Source organism: Chlorocebus sabaeus, chromosome 1 (genome assembly GCF_047675955.1).
Source record: "Chlorocebus sabaeus isolate Y175 chromosome 1, mChlSab1.0.hap1, whole genome shotgun sequence".
NCBI lineage: Eukaryota > Metazoa > Chordata > Mammalia > Primates > Cercopithecidae > Chlorocebus > Chlorocebus sabaeus.
In genome coordinates this window covers 121,903,613-121,925,977 of record NC_132904.1, presented here as the reverse complement: position 1 = coordinate 121,925,977, position 22,365 = coordinate 121,903,613, and the positions used below count along the sequence as shown (strand labels likewise).

The 22,365-nt window shown below is 46.4% G+C and overlaps 2 protein-coding genes across 4 annotated transcripts in view; both read left to right on the top strand.

The window, feature by feature from the left end:
• CDON (cell adhesion associated, oncogene regulated) overlaps positions 1-22,365 on the top strand; it is a 241,430-nt gene that overhangs the window by 101,694 nt on the left and 117,371 nt on the right. The window lies entirely within an intron of this gene.
• The window catches only part of RPUSD4 (RNA pseudouridine synthase D4), a 132,995-nt gene that overhangs the window by 110,468 nt on the left and 162 nt on the right, over positions 1-22,365 (top strand). The window lies entirely within an intron of this gene.

Sequence of the window (22,365 nt, the reverse complement as noted above, 5' to 3'; positions counted from 1 at the left end):
GCCTTCCAAGAGTTCAAAGGTCCCAGCCAGAATTCATAGAGAGGGGAATATGAGAAAAGAAAGCCCCGGGTCACTCTCTGGTTTCCTCTCCCAGTGACACAAAACATTAGAAGCAGAGGCACCTTAGAAATGATCTAGGCCTTTGGTTGAAAACAAGATTCTCTTTCGTCTCTGCCACTTGCACTCTTTCAGGCCCTCTGGCAGCTCCTAGGTTTTTGTCATCCCAGTTTCCTAATGAGAAAACAGGGCTTCCCTCTCCTGGATTCAGTGAGAACATTCCCAGGAAAGGATTCTGCACTGGTCCAGCTTGAGGGGTGCCCACCACCCCAGGACCAAGCACAGCAGCCCTGCAAATAGAAGACCCAGTGGACGCCTGGACTACAGGGTAAAGGATGCTGACAAGGAGAGGGTTCCCCATGAGGGGAACATCACAGACACCACCCCTGGGTGGCTAATGAGCTGGGCAACCACCCCAAGTTGAGTCACTACAAAGCAAGTTCACTACAGCATTGTTTGTAATAATGAAATTTTAGAAACAATCCCTACGTTTATCAACAGGGAAACAAGTGAATATGTTGGGATACCTCTTAGGAAATTCTGTGCAGCTATTGAAAAGATTGAGGTAGAACTGTATATCTCTAGATGGAAAATCTCTATAATATAGTAAGTTTTTTAAAAAAGCATGCTTCAGTCAGCCGGGCGCGGTGGCTCATGCCTGTAATTCCAGCGCTTTGGGAGGCTGAGGTGAGTGGATCACGAGGTCAGGAGTTTGAGACCAGTCTGGCCAACAGAGTGAAACCTCATCTCTACTAAAAATACAAAAAATTAGCCAGGCGTGGTGGTGAGCGCCTGTAATCTCAGCTACTCGGGAGGCTGAGGCAGGAGAATCGCTTGAACCTGGGAGGCAGAGGTTGCAGTGAGCCGAGATCGTGCCACTGCACTCCAGCCCGGTGACAGTGCGAGACTCCATCTCAAAAATAAATAAATAAATAAAAATAAAAAAGTAAAAAAGCATGCTTCAAGGCAGTCTGCACAGTATCATCTCATTTATGTAAAATGAGGCAAAATAAAAGCCTATGTTTTTACAGATTTGTGGACAGTATTTAAAATTCATTGTTTGAAAGCTTGAAGGGCTATACACCTCTATATTCATATTTATTTTTAAAATTTCTAACCAAAGGGATATATTGCTTTTGTATTAAAAAACGAATAGAAATGAAAAGGCAAAAGTCTAATGCTTGTATTTTGTGCTAAGGAATATGCAGTACAAAGAACTTAAATGACCGACATAAGACCACATGCAGTAAAATCAGTGGTATTTAGACCCCGATCTTCTAACCGCCCAGGAGGTGGACTTTCTTTAAACATCCGTCCAGTCTAGCTGCAGGGATGGGAGGGTTGTGAGGCTGCCAGGTGAACCCAGTTCACATGGCAGCAGGGGTGTGTCCGTGAGGAAGGAACAAAGCCTGAAGTTGAGGAAAGGAGTGGGTGTTGCTCCCCTCTGCATCGTCCTGATGCCAGGGCCTCTTCCTATCACTCCTTGCTCTGCAAGCTTACACTGGCCAGAGGACACAGACATCTGAGGGCCAGGAATGGGTTAAGCCAGAACCTTTTCTGGAGAGGAAAAGGCCTTGGTCTCCTGGAACATGAAAGGAGCTCAGTGGCTCCTGGTGGTAATGAGAAGTGAAGAGGCTCAGGTCTGACTCAGTGAGAGTCTCTATCCAAAATGTAAACCAGGTTCCCAACAAAATGCCCCTTTTTCCCCATCCTGGTCATGTAGTCTCATGAAGAAAAAGAGAACCTTTGGAACTGTTGTGTTTTGGAGGCCTCAGCTGTTTGCTCTGTGGGGGCCCTGCCTTGTGGAGAGTGCTGGCAGCTCCGCCAGTCCTCTTCCTCACTCTCAGCTTCCACTGACACAAACCCACCAGCAACTGGAATGCCCAGGCTAACTCCTCCTCACTCCAGAGCCTCTGCCCAGCACCCTAGGCCTCTGATAGGAGTCATGCGGGGGAAATTTGGGGAGTAGAAGCCCCCAGCACTAATCTCAAATGCGTAAGATGCCCCCTGCCCCTACCATGTCTTCACAATTCAGGCTACCCAGATTTCCAGGGTCCCTCCAGCCAAAGATGGTTTTGATTTCATTACCTTCTCCACTGTTCCACATTTTCTGGGTACCCTCCTGGTCTCTGCACCATAAGCTTCCCTCCTGATCGTTCCCGGATATCCCATCTCTTTAGCTAGTCTTGCTTGCTCTGAAATCTGATGTGAAGGTAATTCTGTTCCAGTATTTTCTGGCTATATGACCTCATAGCACTTATGGCAAGTTTATTTTTTATGGATAAATAATAATTGTGTGTATTTATGGGGTGACGACTTTCTTAATATTCCTGTCTGGACTTCAGTTTCTCATAAGAAGGGAATTAAACTGAGAAATAACTGAAGAAATATATTGCAGCCTAGGGTGGAGCTAAGTGTCAGGCGCCTTCCCCGGGGCTCCTCTGTGCCTCATTCTGACAGTCAAATAAGGGAAATAAGGAACCTGTGGAAAAAGGAGGAAGGAGCTGGGGAGAGGAGACCACGGGGAAGCTGAAACCATGAGGAAGCATTTGCTGAGGGAGAAGTTGGGAATTCTGGCTGACAACAAACCTGGAGATGGGTTATCTCAGAGGAGGACGTGGTCCGAACCATGGACACCAGGCCAGAAGAACAGGCTGGTGCATGGTGAGTGTACTTTGAACCTGACAGTGGCTGATGTGGCCGAGTGGTGAGCTCTGTGGTTAGACCACCTTAGGCCAAAATGTGAAGCAAAGGTGTTGAGGCTTTGGCTCATGGTGAAAGCAATTTGGGGCAAGTAGTAGGAGAGCAGGACTCTACCTCGTACCACTCACTGTGAGACCTGGAGCAAGGACTTCTCCAACTTCTCCATCAGAAGTTAGCATGAGGGCTGGGTGTGGTGGCTCACACCTATAATCACAGCACTTTGGGAGGCTGAGGTGGGCAGATCACCTGAGGTCAGGAGTTCGAGATCAGCTTGGCCACCATGGAGAAACCTGTCTCTACTGAAAATACAAAAAAATAGGCTGGGTGCGGTGGCTCACGCCTGTAATCCCAGCACCTTGGGAGGCCGAGGCGGGCAGATTACGAAGACAGGAGATCGAGACCATCCTGGCTAACACTGTGAAACCCCGTCTCTACCAAAAATACAAAAAATTAGCCAGGCATGGTGGCGGGTGCCTGTAGTCCCAGCTACTTGGGAAGCTGAGGCAGGAGAATGGCATGAACTCAGGAGGCAGAGCTTGCAGTGAGCCGAGATCGCATCACTGCACTCCAGCCTGGACAACAGAGCAAGACTCCATCTCAAAAAAAAAAAAAAAAAAAATTAGCTGGGTGTGGTGGTGCATACCTATAATCCCAGCTACTTGGGAGGCTGAGGCAGGAGAATCGCTTGAACCTGGGAGGCGGAGGTTGCAGCGAGCCAAGATCATGCCATTGCACTCCAGCCTGGGTGACAGAACGAGACTCCGTCTCAAAAAAAAAAAAAAAGAAGCTAGCATGAGGTGGAATCCCCAGGCAGCGGCTTGAAACTGTACTCCAAGGAGGACTTCCTGCAACCTGGCCAGGGCTCCATTTCTTCATATTAGGCTTCTGGGCCCAAAATGTGTGTGAAAACTCCACTGGGAGCATTGAAAACAAGGCCAAATGGTGTGAGAGGAGGTTTGTGTATGAGAAGGGCTCAAAGAGAAGGAAAAACATCTAGCAAGAATGAAAACAAAGTAGTCATTAGGACTGGTGATGGAATGACCCCAAAACAGACGATCAAGACCCTTCCAGAAACGAAGGCCAAGGCGGGTGAAGAGCACAGGTTCAGGGTCAGATCTCCTGTTTTTGTTGTTGTTGTTGTTTTGTTTTGAGACAGAATCTCACACTGTAGGTTAATTAGCAAATGCACATAGAGACACAGACAGTAAGGTACTAACAGAGGGGTTGGGACACCGAAAAGTAAAGTCAAGAAGAAAGGCCGAACCAGAGAGGAACACGGAGAAATGTCAGATCCTAGGCACAGGCAGGGGAACACGTGTAGGTGTGGCAACCTCAAGGACCTTAAACACCAGCTTCCTCCCCTCACCCCAGATCTGTCTCCAGGACAGGGCTGCCAAAGTCACACTCACCCCAGGACATACATGTGGCCTCTTGCGGAAAGGGTTCTGTTCTCCCTATCCTAGTGCTTTTTTTTTTGTTTTTCTGAATGCTTCTATTTGCTAAACACTGTGCTGAGAGCTTCACATACATTATATTATATAGTCTGCACGATAGCCCAGGAAGGCAGATAGGTATGATTTAGTAACTACATTGTACAGATGTGCACACCACAGCAGAAAAAGTAGTTATATAGCTGGTAACTGAAGCTAAACATTGAACGCAAGTCATTCCAGAACCCAGTATTGTTATCATTAGAGGATTCTACAAGCCCTCCTTTGGGCTGCCCTGGGGCAAGGAAAGGCTCCAAAGGAGAACCCCAAGCATTCATGGTGGCCTCAGCTACTATATGATGAATTTTCATATGCTGAAAATAGTGTCTGGCAGATCATAAAAGCTTGGTATTTATTTATTTATTTATTTATTTATTTATTTATTTTTATTATGATTACTATTATTCTTACTTTGGGGCTATTTCCTGAGAGGCAGTCCAGAACAGTGGAAATTAAGTTCAAGTACTGGCTTGAACTCCTGGTTAAAGATGGCAGATGATGTATACTCTAACTTCATTATTCCTGAAACCCCATTAAAACAATAAAACTAAAGTGTATTGGTTAGGATTCTCTAGAGGGACAGGACTCATAGGATAGATGTATATATGAAAGGGAGTTTATTAAGGAGTATTGACTCACATGATTACAAGATGAAGTCCCACAATAGGCTGTTTGTAAGGTAAGGAGCAAGGAAGCCAGTTCGAGTTCCAAAACCTTAAAAGTAGGGAAGCTGACAGTGCAGCCTGCAGTCTGTGGCTGAAGGCTGAGAGCCCCTGGCGAACCACTGGTGTAACTCCAAGAGTCCAAAAGCTGAAGAACTTGGAGTCCAATGTTTGAGGGCAGGAAGCATCCAGCATAGGAGAAGGATGAAGGCCAGAAGACTGATACTAAATATTAACCATCACATTAAAAAACATCAAAAAATATTAAAACTCACAAAAACTATGGGAAAGGAGACAAGAGCAACACAATTCTGGAGGCTAGAAAGCAAATTTGACAAGTACCATATTAATAAGTGGGAACTGTCTAAGAGGGCCTAAGTTCAATCCTAACTCAGACAGGAACACCCCACATTATATCTCAGAAGCCCCAGAGACTCAGGAATGAGCCATATAAGATTCTTTTAGAAAGGGGAGGGGCAAAATTAGCACTGAAAACAAGATTTGTTAAAAGGTTGCTCAAAAGGTGGGTAGACTGTGTGTCCCCTCCCCTACTCCACACTTCCATCCCTAGCAAAGGTTAGACCTCTGTTCTCTAGAGATGATAAAATAGTTTCAACAGTTTGAAGGAGACAGGAGGCACAATTTGCAACACACGAAAATGTGGAAGTTAAATGCCAGTTTACCACTGAATTTTGAGACCACCAGCCTTCTCCCATTGAATAGTGAAAGTTAGGCTTATGTTCTCTAAGCAGGAGATAAAGTTTCCCAGAGAAACTTTGTCAAATGACATCAAGAGTTTCCCAAGGGAATGCCCCAGCTAGATTACTTGGAGTGAAATCTACACTTGGCAAGCCCTGCCCATCCACTGGTAAGTACTGTCACACAGCTGTTCGGTGCTCTGTTCATCAGCAGTCACTAAGAAGCACCCGGCATTTGAAAAAAGCTTCTACCAGGAGAAGCAAAAGGCCGAACAAACAAACGGAAGACAACAAATCTTGGAAAAAACAAAGACTATGCACGGGGAAGAAAACGCTTATATACTTAGAAAGATATAATATTGCATCTAAAAAGTCAAGGATGGGACACTAATACAAAAAATTATTAGCCAGGCATGGTGGCTCACACCTCTAATCAAAGCACTTTGGGAGGCCAAGGTGAGTGGATCACTTGAGCCCAGAAGTTTGGGACCAGCCTGGGCAACATGGTGAAGCCCCATCTCTACGAAAAATACAAAAATTAGCTGGACATGGTGTTGTGTGCCTGTAGTCGCAGTTACTTGAAGGACTGAAGCAGGAGGATCTCTCGAGCCCGGGAGGTCAAAGCTGTGGTGGGCTATGATCATACCACTGGCCTCCAGCCTGGGCAGCAGAGTGAGACCCTGTCTCAAAAATAGAATGGAATTACTGGGGAACAAAAAAGAACTCTTGGAAACTAAATATGATAGGATAAATTTGAACAATCAATACATGATAGAAAAATTAGTGGATGAAATTAATCAGAAAGTAGAGGGAAGAGTTAGGAGACAAGAAAAAAAAAAGAGAATTATAAGATGCATTCAAGAAAATATTTAAATTACAGGAATTCCAAAAAGAGATAATAGTGAAAATAGAGGTTAAAAAAGTAAATCAGGCTGAGCATGGCAGCTCACACCTGGAATCCCAGCACTTTAGGAGGCCAAGGTGAGAGGATCACTTGAGGCCAGGAGTTCGAGATCAGCCTGATTAATATAGCAAGACCCCATCTCTAAAAAATAAAAAATAAATTATCTAGGCATGGTGATGGGTGCCTGGAGTCCTAGCTACTTGGGAGGATGGGGAAGGAGGATCGCTCGAGCCTAGGAGTCTGAGGCTGCTGTGAGCTATCATCACGCCACTGCCTCCTAGCCTTAGTGACAGAGTGAGACTTTATCTCTAAAGAAATAAAAAGAAACAGAATTCAATCAATCAGTCAAGCAAAGTGGCTCACACCTGTAATCCCAGCACTTTGGGAGTCCAAGAGGGGAGGATTACTTGAGTCCAGGAGTTTGAGACCAGCCTGGGCAACATAGTGAGACCCTATCTCTATTTTTAAAAAATATGGGCTGGGCGCGGTGGCTCAAGCCTGTAATCCCAGCACTTTGGGAGGCCGAGACGGGCGGATCACGAGGTCAGGAGATCAAGACCATCCTGGCTAACCCGGTGAAACCCTGTCTCTACTAAAAAATACAAAAATCTAGCCGGGCGCAGTGGCGGGCGCCTGTAGTCCCAGCTACTCGGGAGTCTTGAGGCAGGAGAATGGCGTGAACCCGGGAGGCGGAGCTTGCAGTGAGCTGAGATCCGGCCACTGCACTCCAGCCTGGGCGACAGAGCGAGACTCCGCCTCAAAAAAAAAAAAATAATAAAAAATAAAAAAAGAAAAAGAAAAAAAATAAACGGATCAAAGGTATAATACACGAACATTTTCCCAGTCTTAGACGTGAGTTTCCAGAATGAAAGAGCCCACTAAGTGCCCAGAATAATCAATGAAGAAAACCAACACCCAAAGAAAGTAAATTATGACATTTCAACATATTAGCAACAAAGAGAGGATCCTACAAGGTTCCGGAGAAAATAAACAAGTTTCATAGCAAGGAATCAGAATAGCACTGGAAGCTAGAAGACAATGGAGAAAGGCCAGCTACTTCCAAGGTAGAATTTTCTACTCACCTAAACTCCCAATCAAATGTGAGGACTTTTTCAGGTATGGCACGTGTCCAGATTTTGTCTGCTATGCACGTCTCAGGATTCCACTGCGAAGGATATGCTTCACCAAGAAGGAAGGCATGGCACTCAGCACAAAGAGAACCCTGAACAAGAGAACGGGAAGCTCCAATAACAGTAAAGGGAGATCTCAAGCCACCGGCTTTGTAACAGACCTTGGGAACAACCAGTGCAGACTGGCCCAGCCAGAAGATCCAGGGATGAGCTCCCTGAGAAAGTGAGACAGATAGAATACCTAAGTCATCTCAATATTGGAGGGAATTGAGACGAGATTACTCAGTCTGGGGAGAGTTTGGGAATACACCAGCAATAAACATATAGAAAACTAAACAAACAAAACCAAATGCTTTTTAACTCTAGGAGAAAAATTTAGCAGAGGGAAAATAATCATTATACACTCATGACTTGGCTGTGGGTAGCGTTTATGTATTCGTGATAAAGTAAATATTGAATGTTGATCTAATGAAAATTATGATCTAATTATACTCGGGAAATGGCCCGCTGAGTGGGGGCGGGAGCTGCGTGCGTCAGTGTGTGGCAACAGGAGGTTTTGGCAACGGAGAGAAAAATCCTCCCCTTTCCTAATGAAAAATAGACAAAGGCCTAACTTAAGAAAAATCTAGGAAATGGTTAACATTGGAAAATTAAGCAGTAGCGATATAAGCTTGCTATTTAGCAAAGAAAGTAAAGAATCCGTTCAAAAGAGTTGAGAAAAGGCTGGGCCTGGTGGCTCACACCTGTAATCCCAGCACTTTGGGAAGCTGAGGTGAGCGGATCACTTGAGGTCAGGAGTTCAAGACCAGCCTGGCCAACATGGTGAAACCCCATCTCTACTAAAAATACAAAAAAAACTAGCCGGGTGGGGTGGCGCGTGCTACTTGGGAGGCTGAGGCACAAGAATCACTTGAACCCGGGAGGCAGGTTGCCGTGAGCTGAGGTCGTGCCACTGCACTCCAGCCTGGGCAACAGAGGGAGACTGTCTCATAAAAGAAAAAAAAAAGGGTTGAGAAGGTTACTCCTGAGGAGCAAGAATTGGTGGGGAGAGGGGGAGTGATGGAGGGGCTGTTGAGTTTCTTATCAAGTCTTGCAGAACTCTTGGTGTCTCTAAACTATGTGCTTGAAAATTTCTGATTAAGAGAATGTGATACAAGATACAAGGAGGAACAGGAGGAGGAGGAGGAAAAAAAGAGGGAGAGCCTAAGAGTCTAGAAGATGGAGCTCTCCTGTATGTTGGGCAAATTATTTCATTTCCATTATTTTCTTCTGCAAAAATGAGGATGATGGTACATAACTTGCAGGATTCTTTTTGTCTCTAATATGTGGTAACCACATGTCTACTATAGGTTATTGGATACACAGACCAATCTACCAAAGGATAAACACTCAGGTCTTCGTTCCTCACTTCCACCTGGCTCATTAAACTGTTGGGAGATTCAACGTAGTAACTAAGTCAAACCTCACGTCCACTTGGAACTAGGCCAAGTGTGACTTCAATAACACATCCAGCATAGGGCCCGGTGTTGACACTCGTATGCATGGAGGGTTGACTCCATGCTGGTCTCTGTGCTAAAGGCACAGAGGGATTGTGGGATTGGGCTCCATGTAACCACAGAATGTTCTTAATTACCAGCACGGCTGCATGCACTGGAGCAACAAACAAAAACAACTGTCACAGTGTGTGTGAGTAAGCACATCAGGGCAGGCCTGAGAGACGGGAAAGGCCAGAAGCAAGCACTCTCCCTTATGGTGTGAAGTGCTTAGTGTTTGTGTCTTGTCCACTTTCAAAAAAAGATGAGTGAGGCCAGGCACCGTGGCTCACACCTGTAATCCCAGCACTTTGGGAGGCCGAGGCGGGTGGATCATCTGAGGTCAGGAGTTTGAGACCAGCCTGGCCAATATGATGAAACCCTGTCTCTACTAAAAATACACACAAAAAATTAGCCAGGTATGGTGGCAGGTGCCGGTAATCCCAGCTACTTGGGAGACTGAGGCAGGAGAATCGCTTGAACCCAGGAGGCAGAGGTTGCAGTGAGCCAAGATCGCATCATTGCACTCCAGCCTGGGCAACAGAGCAAGAGTCTGTCTCAAAAAAAAAAAAAAAGAGTAGGGATAGTGTAGCAAGAGTAAGCCAGGATTTAAAGACAGATGTGGTTTCAGAATCTCTACTTCACCTATTGGGCAAGTGTTTCTTCAGATTGCTTTCTTATTTGTAAATTAAAGTTGAAACAAGAATATGGACTTTATTATATGGTTATCATGAAACTTGAATGAATTCATACACACATATATAATTTACCACATAAAGAGTAGCTTTAGGCTGGACATGGTGGCTCACACCTGTAATCCCAGCACTTTGGGAGGCCAAGACAACAGGACTGCTTGAGGCCAGGAGTTCAAGACCAGCCTAGGCGACATAGAGAGACCCTGTCTTTACAAAAAATTAGAAAAATGAGTTGGGTATGATGGCACACACACGTAGTTCCAGCTACTTAGAAGGCTGAAGCGAGAGGATCATTTGAATCCAGGAATTAGAGGCTGCAGCAAGCTATGATTACCCCCTGCACTCCAGCCTGGGTGACAGAGGGAGATTATCTCTCAAAAAAATTGCTTATGTATTAAAAAATATCTAACAGATAAATGTATAACTACCATATGAAAGAATAGACTTATATAACAAATACACAACAAATATATAACTATATAAAATATATAACTATATATAATAGAGTCTATATACAAGTTATATATAAAACTACTCCTTATATGATAAATTACTCTTGTTTAATAAAAAACAAATCCAGACTTGGTAAGAGGTGACTTTTATCCAAAGAGGATTATTGCAAGGCTGGGGGAGGGGAAGGGACTATTGCAATAGGGAGAAGGCCCTGACCATCCTTCTGAAAGCATCTTAAGAATAAGGCAGACAGGGATTTTTTTCCTTTCTAGGGAAGAGTAAACAAGGCTAGAAAGAAGCAGGTGTGGGGAAGGGGGTGGGTGAAGGGCAGCAAGGTCAGGCAGTGAGGCAGGGACTATCTGACCCAGGGGCCTGCCTCTTCTCAGGAAGGGCTGTCTGCTGGCTCAGGCTGAGGGTGCCCAAAGTCCAGGGGCCTTGAAAAAGAAACTCTTCACTGAAGTTTGGTTAACAAGCATTTTGTCCCAATTGATCCGTGGAGACAAGCAGCTTAGCTCATCATTTATGAGGCAGAGCAAGGGACTCTGGAGGGTCTCTGACCAGCCTTGTCATAGGTAAAGTCTTAATCTAAGTCGTTTGAGGAAGGGTGTGGTTCTTTGCCTTAAGCAGCTCACTTTATGTATTTTGGGGGGTTTAATTTGCAATATAAAATTCTAATAGACACTTCCCCCCCTATTATTTACTATGAAATATTTGGTCCCCATTTTTAGTGGATTCACTTTAAGTGGCCATGTTCCGGGATCGATTGCCCTCCATTAATGAGGACCTTCTGCACAGCCCGAAGAGCCTGAGACTCACGCCAGATGTCGCTTGCCATTAGCATGAAATTCCTTCAAATTCTCACATTTTATCTTAAAAATTTTTTATAATCTATAGTGTACTTCTGAGAAATTACTTGTTAAATTACTTAAAGTTTTCCCTAAAGGTCTTTAACCAAAAGGATCCTTTTTTTTTTTTTTTTTTTTTTGAGACAGAGTCTTGCTCTGTCACCCAGGCTGGAGTGCAGTGGTGCGATCTCCGCTCACTGCAACCTCCACCTCCCAGGTTCAAGCAATTCTCCTGCCTCAGCCTCCCAAGTAGCTGGGACTACAGGTGCCTGCCAACACACCCGGCTAATTTTTTGTAATTTTAGTGGAGACGGGGTTTCACCATGTCAGCCAGGATGGTCTCGATCTCCTGACCTCATGAGCCACCCGCCTCGGCCTCCCAAAGTGCTGGGATTACAGGCGTGAGCCACCGCGCCTGGCCCAGGATCCAAGAGCCATTTTTATCCTGTGGCTTTACACACCCTGCAGCATATTGGATGTTTCCCTCAGGATATAGAAACTTTATTTGAAAATCTTGGCCGTAAAGAATGATCTAAGTTACTTGGGCCTTGATGTTTGGAGGGGAATGTTGCCAGTCAATGACCATACACAGCCATAGAAAAATCTCAAAAATGCTCCCTTAGAACATCTAGCTTGGAGCGAAGCTCTGATGGCTCTTTGAGGAAAGTTAATTGTAAATGTACTTTTGAATTGCTAGATTGATTTATAACTTTAAGTCTTTTTGAGCATGATTAGATACCTGAACCCAAGGTCCCCTGATTATACTCCTAGGTCATGTCAAACAGAAGATGTAGCCCATCTCCATTTAAATAACTCCTCATTTGGTGATGAAAATCAGTTTCTTCTTCTTCCTCTATTTTTTTTTTTTTTTTTTTTTTTTAGACAGGATCTCACTCTGTCTCCCAGGCTGGAGTGCAGTGTGGCCATAGCTCTCTGCAGCCTTGAACTCCTGGGCTCAGGTGATCCTCCCACCTCAGCCTCTCGAATAGCTGTGATTACAGGCGTGCACCACCACGACTGGCTATTTTTATTTTTATTTTTTGTAGAGATGGGTCTCACTAGAAAATCATAGTTTGTTTTACTGTGCCTTTACTATGTATCAGAAACAGGGCCCAGCATTTTGCACGCGTTATCTCTAACTCTCATAACAGCCTGTAAGGAAGTTGTTATTATCCTCTTTTAACAAATGACAGAACAGAAAGGTTAAATGATTTTGCTAAGGCCACACAGCCAGAAGGTGGAGGTTATAAGGCTCATACCTTTCCCACTAAAGCAGACTACCTTAGGCTTCATACTTGGGTTGGGTTCATAGTATCAGTGACCAGAATGCCCCTTACCCCAACTTTTTCAAATACTGGTGGTCTCAACTAGGCTTTGGAGAGAAACCGGACAACAGCCAGTTCAAGATTCAGCTCCTTGATAACTGTCCAAGGCTCAGAAACTCTACTCTAACTGCAGGAAGACCCTCCAACTTCTTTTTAGCTTTCATCTTACTCATCTTTTAGGGGCAGCATTTAATGATATGGAATATTCTTTCTGTTACAGGAATAAAATAAAGTAAATTGTATTTAATAAAATTGTGCACACTTTCTTTTTTAACCCATTTTTCCCCCAGGTCGATATTTTTACTGGGGAGCAATAGGAGTTTTCAAGCACAGCCACTCCATTATTGATCATTGATTTACCATCTGTGGTTGTGAATGAATCTGTGTAAACCAATAGAAGATTGAGGGTTTTTGTTTTTGTTTTTGTTTTTTTGAGACAGAGTTTTACTCTTGTTGTCCAGGCTGGAATGCAATGGTGTGATCTCAGCTCACTGCAACCTCTGCCTCCCAGGTTCAAGCGATTCTCCTGCCTCAGCCTCCCGAGTAGCTGGGATTATAGGCATATGCCACCACACACGGCTAATTTTGTATTTTTAGTAGAGACAGGGTTTCTCCATGTTGGCCAGGTTGATCTTAAACTCCCGACCTCAGGTGATCCGCCTGCCTTAGCCTCCCAAAGTGCTGGGATTACAGGCACGAGCCACTGCACCTGGCCAGATTGAGGTTTTTACTTGCCTTTCATTGGCCTTGATAAAGGGGCCAGGAAGTGGGCCACATGTGGAGAGTATAGATCCTTAGTTGCTGATGTACATATAAAACATGCATTTTGATACTGCCATGAAAATCAAAGTCCACAGGGAGTATTTCCTGGCAGAAATGTCATTATAAACATTTAAAAAATTTTTAAATTATAAATGTATTATAAAAATGACAATTTAGAACATTCTAAACCAGAATGCCATTCTTTTTTCTTTTCTTTTTTTTTTTTTTTAGATAGAGTCTTACTCTGTCACCCAGGCTGGAGTGCAGTGGCATCCTGTGGCTGTTCCTGCTAGGGTGTCACCATGTGTCCCCAAGCTGATGTGATACTGCCAGTGTCCTGCCAGCACCTCCTTGACCTGTACCATTTCGGGGCATGCTGGCTGACATTCCAACTGCCAGCTTCCATATCACTTGCCTGAGGCCTTTCTTTGCCTGCTGCAACCTGCTTTGCCCACATATGTGGTAAACCAGACGTACCAGGGAATTCATGCTCCTAAAGCAGCCTTCAACCAATGACTGACGGGAGTGGGTATATAAATACCCCAGCTCCCTCCCCGCCTCAGGTAGGATGATTCAGAGGCTATTCAGCACTCCCAGAATTCCTCAATGGGGGTGAGCTTTAATTCCCTTAGTAGGAACTAGCTTGGTAACACACCTTTCTGGGGGCTTTTTTTCCTTTCCTGTCTCACTTGCCCACTCTCCTACCAGTTTACTGGGATCAAACAAATGACTTGTATTTGAATCCCTTTCTCAAGGTCTGCTTCTGGGGGAACCCAAACTAAAAATGGATGGGTTATGCTTGGATCAAACTAAAACGATACAAGACTATTCTTTTGGGCTATTTTATCTTGTACCCTCATCAACAGGAGTCTTATTTCTGTAGGCTGTCAACTAAAGACATTGCCAATCCTGTTACTCAGCACTGCCTATACGAATTTCATCATGAGAAATTTGTTCTAAAACTTACAGCTGGAAAACATTTTGCTTAGCCTGACAAGCTGGTATATTTCCTTCATTCTGGTAAAGAGAATTAGATTCCAGACATCTGTCTGTCTGTCTGTCTCCTTTTTTTCCTCTCTCTTTTCCTCCCCAGATTTGCCTTCAGGGAAGCTCAGAAGCCAATCTGGAGTCCAATAACAGTAAATATGCAGAACTTTATCCCCCACGTATGTGTGTTTCTCTTCCCTAGTCTTGATTTCATTTCATGTATATTTTCTCTGATCCTAGTTATTCATTCCCATTTGGACTTACTCGTGCTTTACTGCATGCATCTCTTTGCAAGCCGCCAATGCTCTGTGGAATTGGCGGCCATGTGAATAAGGTGTTTAAGAAGCACTTATTTAATGAATTATATTTGGATGCTAACTGTGCAAAGATACTGTTATGAAACTAGAGAAGTATAAGCTTCCCCTCCAGAGCACTTCTCACCCTGTAGGACAGTGCTTTTCCAACTCTCTGGGTTCTGTAATTGTCTCCTCGGATGAAAACTTACATGGAAGATATGGCAAGTCAATAAAAAGAAGCTGCTCTGGTTGCGATGTGTGAGTGAGGGGATAGGCAATCCTTTCACTCAGCTTGGGAATCCTCTTCCCCTACACCCCCTACACCCTGTCTTTTGGTCCCCCAGGCACCAGCTTCTAAACTTGAGGTCTTCGTAGAACACTGCTCGACCAACAGCTTTAGAGACGTAAGCAGGGTGTGGGCCTTTGATGCCAGAGCAGTGCTGGGGACAGCAGGTGCGCGTGGAGCTGTTCTGCCGCCACCCAGAAAAGGGGGCGCTCACTGCTGCAGGCTGTCTACCCACTGAACAGGGCTGTTCTCCCCAAGTTTGCCTTATCATAGGCACTGACCTACAGGTCAGGAAGCAGCCTCTGCCAGGCACGGTGGCTCATTCCTGTAATCCCAGCACTTTGGAAGGCCAAGGTGGGCAGATCACAAGGTCAGGAGTTCGAGATCATCCTGACTAACATGGGGAAATCCTGTCTCTACTAAAAATACAAAATTAGCTGGGCGTGGTGGCACTTGCCTGTAGTCCCAACTCCTCCGGAGGCCGAGGCAGGAGAATCGCTTGAACCCGGGAGGCAGAGGTTGCTGTGAGCCGAGATCATGCCACTGCACTCCAGTCAGTCAACAGAATGAGACTCTGTCTCAAAAAAAAAAAAAAAAAGGCAGTCTCAGGGCAGGTTCCTCCCCATCCCCCTCTGTGTCACTCCATATCTCGCTGGACCCTCTTCTGACCCTCTTGACACCTTCTCAAGTCCCCTCCTCAAACCTGGTGTGGATGGGCAGGAGCAGGATGGGACAGAGGTGAAGAGCCAGGGGCTGGCTCGGTGGGGGAGGCTGGTGTATAAGGAGACAGGCCTCTGGCTCTGCCTTGTTTTCTGGAAGCTATCAGTTCTAAGCTTAGACACCAATACACCCCCCACCCCCAGCCCACACTGTTTGTCTAATAAGGAAACCTTTTTGACCTAGCCAGTTAAAAGTCCCGGCCTGTCACCTCATTACTGCCAAGCCCAGAACTAAAGAGGTGAAAGCTGGCAGCCTTGGGCTGCCTTCAACTTGGCAACTGCCCCTCCGGGTCTGTGTCTCAAAGTCCCAGCCTTTCAATAGGGCTGTGTTTTCAATCCTGCTTAAACAAAGCCGCACGGTCTCCCTCCTGGGCCTGAGCTCGCCGTTCTCATCTTTCTATGGGGGATTAAGGGCTGCTCTCTTGTTTGGGTGTCACTCTGCCTTTGAACCACTGTGGCTTCATCTGGTTTCAGGCTCAGCTTCCTGCCAGGAAGTGGATTTACCTCTGATTTGTTGTTACTCTCTCTGCAGGATGATGCTGAGGGGAGTGAGTTCCTTTCTCCCCAGACACCACCACCAGCTCCCCCCTTCCACTTCCCTCCGTAGCTCTCCAGCTTGAGCCCTTGACATAGCTCACAGCTACCTCCTCTTCTCGTGGAATTCTCCTCTCACACAAGGAAAGCAGAGACTCTAAAGATAGGGCAGCCCCAGGTTGGCTCACTGGGGTTGCGGGGCAGGTTGGAGGTGAGGGAGCTGGAGCTGGAGCTGCCTGAGAGACTGAATGTGCACCTGCTAGGGCTGTGGAGGAAGGTCCTGGATGGAGTCGGAGCTGCTTTGGGTCTCTCTGGGCGGCAGCCTGGAGCTATTCTCACTCTCTTCTTGGAAACTCCAGGAAACAGATGAGAAAGATACCTCTGCCCTGGATGCTAAGCTTAGACTGGAAACCAGATCTCTGGAATACAAACCTAGAGACATTTTTACCTTCTCTGTGGGGTGTGTGTGTGTGTGTGTAAGAGAGAGAGAGAGAGGTAGGAAGGAGAACAGAAGTCAGGTGATTTTAGCTACACTGACATCCAGGCAGAGGAAGAAGATTCTTCCTGGAGGGAAGCCAGTTGCTCTACTCTAAGAGAGATCAAGAGAAATATCAAAATATAATTAGGTTGGCATTGGACTCCATGTGCTGAAAGCAGTAGTTCGGTGGCCTAACAAAATAACCTCGGTTTTATTAATAATTGGGGGAGGTTGAGTTGTGGTGGTGAGAATCCACAGTGGCCCCTATTTCTGGAAATCCAGCTCAGGGGTCTGCGGGTGGAGTTGCTCCTGGATTCTTTCTAGATCTCAGGGGAGAGAAGCTAAAGAGCTGGGTGATCTTGCCCTGGGAGAGAGATACCATCTCTGGATGAAGACAGGTGTGTTTTCCTGTTTGCTTGTTTTATTTTATGTGCCATCCTCCTACACTACCAGTTAGAAGAGAAAACTGCACTCCAAAACTGGGAGTCAAGAGTCTGAGGGGCACTGAGATTGAGCCAGGTGTGCATGGGTGTAGGGGGGACTGATAGAAAAAGGCTCCAAACATCCTTACGGGAGGAGGAGGATGGTGTAATGCAGCAAAATGCCAACGGCAAAAGAGCTGAAAGGGAGGTGTAGCTCCAGCGGACAGAGGCAAAGAGAAAGCCCTTGGCCGGCGCCTGCAAACACCACCCTCCAGGGCCTGGCCCTCCCCTGTGTGCCCTGTTGTGGGCCTCAAAGGGCGCTGGCCCAGGCCCTGTCTGCCATTCCCCTCACAAAGCCCGGGTTGTGTTCTTGGCAGGGCTGGGCCTCCCCGCCATTGAGGTCCCGGCTGGGGCTGCCTGCCCTGGGAGCCTCCCTTCCCAGCCAGAGGCCCTGGATTTGTCCAAGTGCCAGTACCTAATGAGGAGCTCATTTGAATCCATGCAAAGTACCAGGGAGCAAGGAGACATGCTAATTAAAGTGATTGCTGTTCTTTAATTAAGCAATAATTCCCCCAAAGAGGGCATTATCATGCAAATAGAGCCCTCTTGGGTGAGGTAAGGGCTTTGGGCAACAGCTGAGGTCTGTTAATAAGGCCCCTGAGCATCGGAGGGCAGGCATCCAGAATGCCGCATTGAGCTGGGTGATAGAGCAAGGGAAATAATCATCCCTGTGCCCCGCCGCCTTTTGTCTCTCCAGGCTTTGGCTGCGGAGCTGTGGGAGGCAGGGACCCTGCACCCCCTGCTGTTCCTTTCCCTTCCTCTCCCTTTGCCTTCTCTCCAAGAAACGTTTTCAGAGCTGTGTGAGGTGGAGAGGTTTGTAGGACAATGTCTAGTTTGGCCCTTCACACAATCAATGTCCCAATTATCAGAGCATCAGCCCAGAAGGGTTGAAATGGGGCCTCTTGAATGTTCATAAACAAGGAAGATGCTGCAAGAGGCTGAGCTCCGTTGGGCCACTGTAATAAAATGGAAAAAGCACTGAAATGAGCCATCGACCTGGGTGACTGTGGGCAAGCCACTTTCCCTCCTCAAGACTCAGTTTCCTCATCTTTAGAATGGGTTGCTAGTAACTACCTGACACAGTTATCATGTGAGTCAATGACTGTGAACGCGTAGGGTATTTAAACCCATGGTTCCCAACCTGGAGTGATTTTTGCCTGCAGAGGAAGGCTGCCAGATAAAATATATTTTGATATCTTTATTTGCTAAATCCGACAACCTTACCCCAGAGGACACTGGTAATGTCTAGGATATTTTGTCACAACTGGGGGAGTGGGTGCTACTGGCATCTAGTGCGGGGAGGGCCAGGGCTGCTGCTAAACATTCTCTACTACTCAAGAGAGTCCCCATAACACAGAATTATCTGGCCCGAAATATCAATAGTGCTGAGCTTAAAAAACTCTGACCTAGGCCGGGCACGGTGGCTCACGCCTGTAATCCCAGCACTTTGGGAGGCCGAGGCAGGCGGATCACGAGGTCAGGAGATTGAGACCATCCTGCCTAACACGGTGAAACCCCATCTCTACTAAAAATACAAAAAAACCCAAAAATCAAAAAACAAAAAAAACCTCTGACAACTACCTGAGTTAGATGAAAAAATACATAAAGAGATAGTAGATTTTCTGGAGCAGAACCGTAGTAGAATGGTTCTAAATCCCCTAAGTTACTTCTCTTTTCTTGAAATAAAAGGTTTTAAATAGGCTAGGCATCCCGTGGCTCAAGCCTGTAATCCCAGTGCCTTGGGATGCTGAGGCAACAGTATTACTTGAGGCCAGGAATTTGGGACCAGCCTGGGCAACACAGACTCCCATTTCTACAAAAATAAAAAAGAGAGAGAAAATTAGCCAGGCATGGTGGTGGGTGCCTGTGGTCCTAGCTCCTCAGGAGGCTGTGGCAGGCAGATCACTTCAGACCAGGCATTTGAGGCTGCAGTGAGCCATGATCATGCCACTGCACTCCAGCCTGGGCCACAGAGTGAGACCCAGTCTCTAAAAATAAAATAAAATAAAATTTTAAAATAAACAAATCATGGAACAGACTGAGGCTCAGTGGCACACTGATACTGGCAGTCCCACATAAGAAGCAAGACCAAAGAACACGCTGGCAAGGTCTAAGTTGGTTATGAGTCCAAGGAGCTTCAGAGACAACACAAAGCCAGCCGTGACATAAGGGGAAGGTGGCTCTTCATGCAGAGAACAGAGCCCTGGCAGAGGCACCAGGGCCCAGCGTTGAGGGCAGAGTGAGGCAGTTGAGAGCAGGTGTCAATGACTCGCGTACTGTGAAGCTGAGAGTATAAGAGGAAGCTATACTCCTACTTTACCTTTGACAGTAACAGTACTCACATAAGTAACACGTATGGTGAGTGTATTGGTCTAAAAGAATTCTCACAACAGCCTAGGAGAAAGGTGCTATGATTATCCCCATTTTGAAGATAAGGACATTGCAACATGGGAAAGATAAATAACCTGCCCATGGCCACATACCTAGTAAGATCCAGGATTTCAACCAAGGCAGCATCTGAAGGCCACATAGCTGTGGAACCACGTCTGGGAAAATGAGACTTCTCCAGTGATCACAGATCTTGATATACACTCATTCTGCAGCATGGGAGTTAGGCCCTCAGCAAAGGGCCTGCTATATCTGCCTAGCTGCGGGGTAGGTCTCCAAGTGGTGTCTGCATTTGGGACATCCATCGCTCGGCTTTTGCGTCCCTGGACAGACAGCGAGAGGGCAAAGCCACCAAGTGGGGAAGGGAGTCGCCAAGCCTGGCTTTGTCACTCGCAGCTGACTCATTTGCTGAATATTGGCTGGTCCTCTCCCCTGGCGCTGGGGTGGGGGTCGTTTGGTGCTTCTGGAGCTGCCTTTGTAATGGTCTGTGTCTTAGGTAAGGCTGGTGTGTGGCTCAGGGGGTGGCAAAGGCAAAAAGTCAACAAACCGGGCAGTCCAGCCAGGGTGAAAGCCAAACCTCCTGCTCCCAGGAATCTTGGCCCCTTTTCAATTTTGTGTTCACTCCCAGCAAAATAAATGTTTTGTGTTACAAGGAGACGGAGATAGTATCTCATCAGCCCTACTAGTTTAGCACTGCCTCTGCCAACCTCTCACTCTACATTTGGCAGGGGGAAAGAGCGAGGAGAAAAACAGGACCAGGTTCTGTTTGCAAAATATTTTCATCAGTCAAAAAACTGCCGGCGTTGTGAATATTAAATAAACCCTGACTCATGCAGACATATACCTTGCTTTGCTTTGCTGATAGGTGGGGTAACAGACAGCGTTACGTTACTTTAGAAGTGACAGCTCTAACATTCTGCAGACTTCTCAAAACTGCTCTGGCTTTTTCTGAACAAAGAACAATCCACAAAAACGCCCATGGTTTGCAGTGCATAGGAGTCTGTTTACAGGATCACAGACTCGGGCCCTCTCAAAAGGGACCGGGTGAGATCATCCATTTAATCACCTTCCACCTCCAGGTGGGGCTGGGCGGCCCAAAGGTCTTCCGCCAGAGGGTTTAGTGAGAGCATGGCCCAAGTCTCAGGCCCCTATAGTGGGTTCCCTAAGGGCCGGCTCCATTTTTTCCATTGCAGAATTTATAAGTGGGATTGAAATGAGAGCATAGTGTTGCTTTGCCAGGAACAAAGATTGTCAGTGTGTTTCAGTCACTAACCTAAGACACCATAATATAAGCCAGCCCCCCAACCCCCACCTCTAGCCAGTCCCGCAGTAAAACAGTTCACCTAAGAATGAAAATAGTAGTAGTGTAGTGAACACTGACATTGAGCTTACTACTTCCAAGACACTGTTCTAATCCTCACCACCGCGAGGCAGGCAGTAGCGTTACTGTCATTTTGCAGAGAGGAACTTGCCTAGTTTCCCTATTCCTAACTCAGGCGAGGTTCCCACCCTACCCCTTAGCTTCCTGTGAGTCTACAGGTTGTCCTTCCCATTCTTCATGAGAACAGTTTCTCCCATTAGTCTTGAAACAGTGGAAACCAACTCTTTCTTTCTTTTTTTGTTTTTTAATTTGAGATGGAGTCTCGTTCCGTAGCCCAGGCTGGAGGGCAGTGGTGTGATCTCAGCTCACTGTAACCTCCGCCTCCTGGGTTCCAGTGATTCTCCTGCCTCAGCCTCCTGAGTAGCCAGGATTACAGGTGCCCACCACCACGCCCGGCTAATTTTTGTATTTTTAGTAGAGACAGGGTTTCGCCATGTTGGCCAGGCTGGTCTGGAATTCCTGACCTCAAGTGATCCACCTGCCTCGGCCTCCCACAGTGCTGGGATTACAGGCATGAGCCACCACACCTGGCCAATTTTATTTTATTTTTTACCAACCATCAGGCTCCATGACTTTGGCGACTGTGTGTACCCTATAGAGCTCATGAGGCCCATCCCCTGCCTCCATGCATGAGGATGGCATAGAGAAGACTGGTCCTTATTCTACTCTTCCCTCTCACTTGTCAGTGTCTTGGCTTCTGGCCACAAGGCATGGAACCTTTAGGGCCCCCTCCAGACACAGAATCCAACACCTATAATACCAGCTACTCTGGAGGCTGAGACAGGAGAATCACTTGAACCCGGGAGGCGGAGGTTGCACTGAGCAGAGATCACGCCATTGCACCCCAGCCTGGGCAACAGTGCAAGACTCTGTCTCAAAAAACGAAAAAAGAAAAAAGAAAAAAAAGAAAATTATCTCACTCTGGAAAAGATTCCAAAGTCCCAATATTTCATGTTGGTTTGGTTTTTTTCTTAGTTCTCAACACCCCCACCTCCATTCCTCCCTCTAGGGTAAGGCCCCACTGCCTCTTCCCTCTGGCATTTGTGAGCACAGCATCTCCTCAGGCACAGTCCTTTAATCAAGGTGGAAGCCCTTTGTGAAGGGGCGGTGGAGAAGCTGGGCTGCTAATGGCTCAGTGATGAGCTTTTGACAAATCCATGAAATAAATGGAACAGAGGGGTGGGAAAAGAGGTGTTCCTCAGTGCAGGCAGGGGTCTGAGAAGGATGGGAGGAGACATGTGAGCAGGCCCTTCTGCAGGTCTTCCCATGTCCCCTCCGACTCTGGGACCATTCACACAGGTCATAAGCTGCTAATCTCAGTCCCTAGAGCTCTTGCTGGTCACCAGGGAAATTACTGACTTTGGGACAAGCTGTGAAAAGTGGCTGGACCTTAAGTGTTAGTAGCACAGAGAGTCAAGTGCCTGCTGTGAGCCGAAAGATGAAAAGTCAAGATCCCCCAAACTGAGGGACCTACTAGAGTATCTGAAAATCTGCTGCTGCATACGGATCTCCTTAGATCCCCGGAGAACTAATTCTAAATCTTTTCTCCATTATTGAC